The 7,957-nt window shown below is 42.0% G+C and overlaps 1 long non-coding RNA gene across 1 annotated transcript; it reads right to left on the bottom strand.

Moving 5' to 3' along the window:
• Positions 1-294: 294 nt before the first annotated feature.
• LOC106724609 lies at positions 295-1,248 on the bottom strand. The gene is made up of 2 exons (XR_001360458.1): positions 1,060-1,248; positions 295-414 (listed from the first exon to the last, which is right to left on the bottom strand). It is a non-coding gene; the product is annotated as an uncharacterized LOC106724609 (long non-coding RNA).
• Positions 1,249-7,957: the final 6,709 nt, after the last annotated feature.

Genomic DNA, 7,957 nt, shown 5'->3' with positions numbered 1-7,957 from the left:
TAAAATCCTGGAAGGGAAGTGGTGTTTCCAAACTCCACTGAGTTGCAGCCTCAGAACTAGAGAGCTGGAACACGTGGTCCAAACTCCTCAGTTTACAATGTGGAGGCCCAGAGTCAAAGAAGGAAGTAACTGAGGACTCCCAGAGAATTTGAGATGGAATGGCAGCTAGAACCTGGTTGCCATGGTCCCCAGTCTAATGCTTGTATTCTTTCTGTACGAATAGAAGCTGATTTGAAGGGCAAAGAATTATAAAAATTATACCATTATCTTAATAACAATATTAGTACATGTAAATACATCCCAAAAGACATTTATTCATATTTTCAGTTTAACACACATCGAAACTCTTCATGTCTTTAAATACCACTACAGACATTCGATTTGCATTTCCTGAAGCCACTCCAGTGAGCAACTCTGAAATAAATGAAAAAACAATGGTCAAGCCTGAATGCACACTGAGGTTTCCATGTGCTCAACTCAGCAGATTCAGGTATGACCCCTGCAGAGCCTGGACTCTGAACTGGCACTAACATTCTCTACGCTCAATGACCATTTCACACAATGAATTCATCTGTGTAATTGTGCTTAGCTGTCCTGAGATTAACTCCATGTTTGCATGAAGATCAAAATGCTTACTTTGAAAAGTTTGGTTTTCTTCCATTTCTGTCTTATCTGGGGAGGTATTCACACTCGGAATTTCCTGGGTTTTTCTTGTTTAAATCTCTTGTAGGGATTGAGAATGTGAGGGCAAGAGTAGGGGGTGGGGTGCCTTACCTTGTATTGTTCTCTTTTGGAAACAACAATAGGCAATCACTCATCACTATTTTGATGTCCTCTTGTCAAAGGCAACCAAGAACATTGGGATCTGAACGTGGGTAACCTATGCATTCTTGCTGGCTCCCACCCCTAGATCCTATGCTGGTTAGAACATAATCTAGAATTTGCTTTATTTTAAAATTTTCTATTGGATTATAATTTACCTACAGTAAAGAGTACACATTTGAAGTGTACATCTTGATACATTTTTAATATATGCATATACTTCTGCTTTTCTTATACCTTCACTTGGCAGGGAAGTTTCTGTTCTGGGTTTTTCCAAGGACTGCTGCGTCTAAGTAGGTAGAGGTCGATATCTGAAGTGCGGGAAGGGTGGTGGTGTGATTCATGTCAGAAGGACTTACTTTCCTCCTAGCCAGTTTGGCTCAGTGGATAGAATGTTGGCCCTCGGACTGAAGGGTCCTGCGTTTGATTCCAGTCAATGGCACATATCTCAGTTGCAGGCTTGATCCCCGGCCCTGGCCAGGGCTCATGTGGGAGGCAAACAATTGATATATCTCTCTCACCTCTATATTTCTCTCTCTGTGATTCTCTCTTCCCTTCCACTCTCTAAAAATCAATGGAAAAATATCCTCGGGTGAGGATTAACAACAACAACAACAATAACAACAAAAAAAGAATGTACTTTCTACCCTTTCACTTCACCTGAACTCTAGGTACAAGTTCTGGGAGAAATTCTGGAAGGCATTCACACTTTCACTCACATGGGGATCTGCAGGAAAAAAGGAGACATGTGAATGGGGTGGGGTGTTTGCACTTAATCATTATCACTGCTGACATCAATGAAAACCACGTCATGTGTATCATGCATGGGCCCCTACAATGAGTGGCAAGGAGGCCAGATTCCCAGGAAGTGCTATGAGAAGTTAGGGGATGGACAGACGACCAAACTGAGAGGGGAAGCAGTGCGGCTTACATTTCAGCTGAATGCGGTGTACTCTTGCATTTTGTGGTTGAGGAGTTCAAATCGCCCAGGCTATTTCAAAACGATGTCAGGAGAGGAGTGGCTGCTTCCCAGGACCCCAGTGAGTGCCCAGGACACAAGGCAGCCTTGAGAACAAATACGTCCCTTCCTGAAATAGGAAGCCAACTATTTACTTATGCAAGTAATGCTATAAAAGGGCTTTACAAGTTGAGTTGCAGCTCCTGAGCTTTGGACTGACCCTGAGATTTGTCTCAAAAGGCTCCTTCCGGAGGAAGGAACGACCTGAGGCCCTCAGGTCGAGCACTGGCTCAAACAGCAATGTAAATCAAGGAGAACCTCCTGCGTCTACAAGCTGACCCAGCCCAGGCAAACACTCTTAAGACAGCTTCGGTACAAAGATGACAATATTATCATTTCAACCTGAACAGGCATCACAGCCTGGTTTCAACATTCATTTTGTAAAGTTTTAAAATAAAATTCACTTTTAAATCCTATGATTCCTCATCTTGATCACTTTCTTGCATACTCTCAACTCTCCCTCTTCACTTCATCATATTCCTTTGGCAAAACCACAACTGGGTTAGATCTAACTTTCCACTTACTTGGTGCCTGACCCTGTGTAGCTGCATAAGGTTCGAGAAAAACGCACAACCATGCTGGTGGCTCACACTTTAAATTCAAAACCTCAACACTAGCCTGTGGATTGAAGGGTCCCAGGTTCGATTCCGGTCAAGGGCACATGCCTGGGTTTCGGGCTCAATCCCCAGTAGGGGGCGTGCAGGAGGCAGCCGATCAATGATTCTCTCTCATCATTGATGTTTCTATCTCTCTCTCCCTCTCTCTTCCTCTCTGAAATCACTAAAAAAATATTTTAAATTCAAAGCCTCAGACCTCACGCAGCTCTTTAATGCTACCAGGCAGTCATACCATGCATCTCTTGTCAACATATATGGGCATATCCCACTCGATCAGTATTTGTTGAATGAATGGATTAAATAAATGAATTTTAATTACGGTTCCATTGATGCTTGCCCAAGTTTGAAAATGAATTTTATCTTTAAAATTTTTTTTTTTGTTGAGATGAGCACTGGCTTTGGACCCAGAGACTCGTATCCAAGTCCCAGCACAGCTGCTTACTAGCTGGGCCATCCTAAGTGAGTCACACTTCCTCTCTGGGACTTCTTGTCTTCTATTAAATGAGGCGGCAGTGCCAGGTACACTGGCAGATGGAGAGTCTCTCCTGGACGTTGGTTGAATGAGTCATATGAGTCCCTCCCTTCTCCTGAAGTTCACAGATCTGTGATTTGTTTTTGTGTGTGTGTGATTCTTTCTTGAGCCAAGCAAGCCCCCAGCTAGGTGTCAATTAGGAGAGAGAAAAATGAGGTTGGACTTGAAGAGAAACACCTGCAGGAGGACCCCTTCTCTTCTTCATTGGTCTCTGATTTTACTTTCTGGTTCCAAAGTAGGCAAAGCTCTCACACTAAAAGCCAAACGGTGACTTTGATTCTGAGCAAACTTCAGGTGGAGTGTAAGAGAGAGGTGGCATTGAACTGGAATTGGGGGACCTAGAATCTAACCCTCCCTCCTCTCAGGCCTCAGTTTCTTCATCTGTATAAAGAGTGAGTTCAAGGTCACTAAGCCTTTACCTGTCCTCCGCCACTTCCCAGCACTGGTAGCCTCTTTTTTTTTTTTTGCCATTTGGAACATGCCTGGCCTGTTTTGGATCAGAACTGGCACAGCATCAGCAAGTTTATGGTTTTACAAGCCCTGGAACATGCTTTGCAAATAAATGACAAAGGCATTAGGAATACTGCATGGAAACAAAGGTGAGACTGTGGAATTGTACAAGGGAAGGAAAGATGCTGGCTATGAAACACCTGTCCTTGAGTTTGAAACCAGCTGGGCAAGTGACCACAGCCTGTGGGAGACCCACAGGCGTTAGGAATACTGCATGGCACTTGCCCCCAGCGTGTGGTATGGTAGGCAGTTTGGGGGCTACATAGGCAAATCATTTTTAAAAATGTCTAATCAGAAAGTAATTTTCAATTACCTTTCAATCTTTCTGATTCATTTAAGGAGTCTTGCTGTGCTGGAATTTGTTAATCTCACAACTTTGGTAATCTGTCCCTTCCTCCCTGACAACAGTCTCCCAGCCCCCACTTTTTATTAAACAGAGAGAAAATAGGGTTTAACTCAGGAGCGTCACCTGTCTAGAATTGGATAATATTGATTTGCTTTACTGCATTTATTTTTTGTGGTTACTTTCCATTGATGAAAAGTGGTATTACTTTTTCCACTTAGAGTAGTTAAAACGTTATCTTAAAATATATGTACTTAAGTTTAAAAAACTGAGTTAGTTTCTATACAAATATTAAGTAATAGTGTATGTTCTACACAGATGTGACAACACAGGGCACATGGTTCCTGGGGTTTGGGAAGCACTGGTGGGTGGATTCCCCAACACAAACTGGCATTGTTCAGAGAGGGGAGGTTTCTCTGGGCACCGCAATAGTACCTGTAACGCTATTTAGATCTACTGGTAACTCGGTTACCAAACTTTTTTTTTCTTTTTAAAACAAATGATTACCTTTTCCTGATCATTATTGTATAAAACTTGGAAATACAGAAAGGCATATAGGACAAGAGGAGAAAATATAGAAAAACATATAGAATAGAAAGAAAATCACTCATTGCTTCTCTACTAAGAAATAACCACTCCTAATACATTGGTAAATTTTTCTTCCTCAGCGCACCAACATAGCTATTATTATAATGTGTATTTTTATTAAGCCCATTTTATTTCTTTAACATTACAGCCTAAGCATGTCCCCATATCACTCAAACTCTTTATAAACTTTATTTTAAACGGCAGTAAGGTATTTAAGAGGGAAGCCCCATTGTGGATGGAACCATTCCCTGTTAGACGTCGGTTGTTCCCAGTATTGTCCTTTAAAATGTTGTGATGAATACCTCATGCACGTAGCTTTGTCTGCACGTTGCATAGTTTCCTAACTATAATTCCAGAATGGCATTCCTAGGTGGAAAGATTTTCAAGGCTTTTGGGATACTACTGCCAGATTTTTTCCAAAGGATCAGACCAAGAGGTGCTCAGATCTGAACCCAAGGGACGAGACCCACTCTGGTTTGTGTGTGCAAGGTGGGGCTGTTCCGCCACTTTGGGCAAGTCACCCCACTTCATTGCCTCCTGCTCGTGCAGGTGTGACCACTCACTGCCCAGTAATCCAAGAGCGAGTGTTCTCATATCTAGGCTTGCCAGGGCCACATTTCAGCTTCCAAAGTACACACTTCTTTAATTCCACCTTATGTGATCCTCCTTTCATGGAAAGGGATCAACAGTGGTTTTCTGGAAAATTTCTTGTCCCAACAGTCTAAAATGCTTTTTTGTAGCTGAGCTAGGAAAGGTTTGAATAAACATTGCTGACTTTAGGGAAGAAGTGCAAAAGGCACTCACGTGCTGGGTGTCCATGACGCGCGTGCTGGGAGCTGTGCTGGGAGTCATGTGTTTAGCATCTCATGTAATCCTCTCAAACGGCCTACACAGCGAGTTACACAGAACACGCTCCACAGGATGCTAGTATGTGTTCCTTGTGAAAAGAATTCTGTTGCTTGGAAAAGGCTGTGTTAATCAAAGTTAAAGGAATTCTTTTACAATTTTCTGTTTGCTTAGTCTAATGTTATTCGAAAATCCCCAAGGTGGGGACGTGATATTCAGCATCTGCCAAACTCACTTGACAATGAAACCCTTTCTCACACATCTCATGGGATTGATGTTCCAAAGAACACACTTTGACGGGATGCAGGACAGGTTAAGGAAGGCTTCCTGGAGGAGGTAGCACCTGAGCTGTGCAGTGGCTGCTTCCTTACACACACACACACACACACACACACACACACACACACACACACACATACACACACACGCAAGCACGCACACATAGGCACGCACACTGCAGTTTGCCCAAGGAAACAACAGCAATCACTTCTTTGCAGAACCCCAGAAATAAGCACAATCAGCAGCTCATGATTTATTTTAAAAAGTCAGATAAAACTAAAGGTCATTTGTGAGCTCCTCAAGGCCAGGGCCAGTATACTATTCTCACATGTAGTTTATAACCACAATTTTAAAATAGCAAATTTAATAAGTTTCAGAGAGAAAGACAAGACTGCTTATAAAGGAATCAGGTTAATTTCAGAATTCTCAGCAGGATTTCTAACCAGGAAGATAATGAAGAAATAGTCTAAGTGTTAAAGAAAACATTTAAACCTAGAATGCTATATCCAAGTAAACTATAATTTAAATGTGAGGACAAAACAAAGATATCTTCAGGCATCCAAAGCTAAAAAGACCTTTTTTGAAAACACTCTTGGGGGAAACATTCCAGTGGAAAGGGGGAGGGGACCAGGAGGAGGATACAAATACATAGGAAGTAAGGGTGGATTTATAACCTGACCAATTTGGCTATTATCAAAATAAACAACTTTTTAAAGTGCAAACATGAAATCAAGAACTAAAATTCCATATGACATATTTACTTGGCTACCAAGTGGGATGGGGTTGGAGAGTGCATGTCCAAAGAGAAATGAGGGTACACTAAGGTAATTTCCCTGTTCTGGAATAGGAGAGAATATTAACATGCTTTAAAAACCACAGGGGTAGGAGCACCAAAGCCCCATCGAAGCAAGTCTAGCCCCAGAGGGGTGTCTCCAGCACAGAAGTTCTCCCACTGCAGACACAGCTGATTCTCACAGCCAATTGGCCTGGAGGTCAATTCCTCCCAGTGATAACTACAACAATCAAGGCTTAACCACAACAAGACTGTGCACAAAGCCCACAAGGGGGTGCACCAAGAGTGTCTACCTCAGGTAATTGGGACACTTAGCACAGAAAGGCACTCTATCGACACAGCGAAGCATAAAAAAATGCCGAGACAAAGAAACAGGACACAAACGACAGAATTGGAGGAAAGCAAACTGTTGGATATAGAGTTCAAAACCACACTTTTAAGGTCTTTAAAGAACTGTTTAGAAGCCGCCGATAAATTGAGTAAGGCCCTCGAAAAGACTGGTGAGACCGCCGATAAATGTAGTGAGATCCTCAAGAAATCTAATGAGACCCTCGATGTTGTGATAAAGGACCAACTAGAAATTAAGCATACACTGACTGAAATAAAGAATATTATACAGACTCCCAACAGCAGACCAGAGGGTCGCAAGGATCAAGTCAAAGATTTGAAATACGAAGAAGCAAAAAACACCCAACCGGAAAAGCAAAATGAAAAAAGAATCCAAAAATACGAAGATAGTGTAAGGAGCCTCTGGGACAGCTTCAAGCGTACCAACATCCGAATTATAGGGGTGCCAGAAGAAGAGAGAGAGCAAGATATTGAAAACCTATTTGAAGAAATAATGACAGAAAACTTCCCCTACCTGGTGAAAGAAATAGACTTACAAGTCCAGGAAGCGCAGAGAACCCCAAACAAAAGGAATCCAAAGAGGACCACACCAAGACACATCATAATTAAAATGCCAAGAGCAAAAGACAAAGAGAGAATCCTAAAAGCAGCAAGAGAAAGAAAATCAGTTACCTACAAGGGAGTACCCATACGACTGTCAGCTGATTTCTCAACAGAAACTTTGCAGGCCAGAAGGGAGTGGCAAGAAATATTCAAAGTGATGAATACCAAGAACCTACAACCAAGACTACTTTATCCAGCAAAGCTATCATTCAGAATTGAAGGTCAGATAAAGAGCTTCACAGATAAGGAAAAGCTAAAGGAGTTCATCACCACTAAACCAGTATTATACGAAATGCTGAAAGGTATCCTTTAAGAAGAGGAAGAAGAAAAAGGTAAAGATACAAATTGTGAACAACAAACATGCATCTATCAACAAGTGAATCTAAGAATCAAGTGAATAAATAATCTGATTTACAGAATGAACTGGTGATTATAATGAATCAGGGACATAGAAAGGGAATGGACTGACTATTCTTGGGGGGGAAAGGGGAATGGGAGATGCGGGAAGAAACTGGACAAAAATCGTGCACCTAGGGATGAGGACAGTGGGTGGGGAGTGAGAGGGGAGGGTGGGGTGGGAACTGGGAGGAGGGGAGTTATGGGGGAAAAAAAAAAGAGGAACAAATGTAATCTGAACAATAAAGATTTAAAAAAAAAA

The sequence above is a fragment of the Myotis brandtii genome, unplaced genomic scaffold, assembly GCF_000412655.1.
Source record: "Myotis brandtii unplaced genomic scaffold, ASM41265v1 scaffold120, whole genome shotgun sequence".
Classification (NCBI taxonomy): Eukaryota; Metazoa; Chordata; class Mammalia; order Chiroptera; family Vespertilionidae; genus Myotis; species Myotis brandtii.
This window is presented reverse-complemented; position numbering and strand designations above follow the sequence as displayed.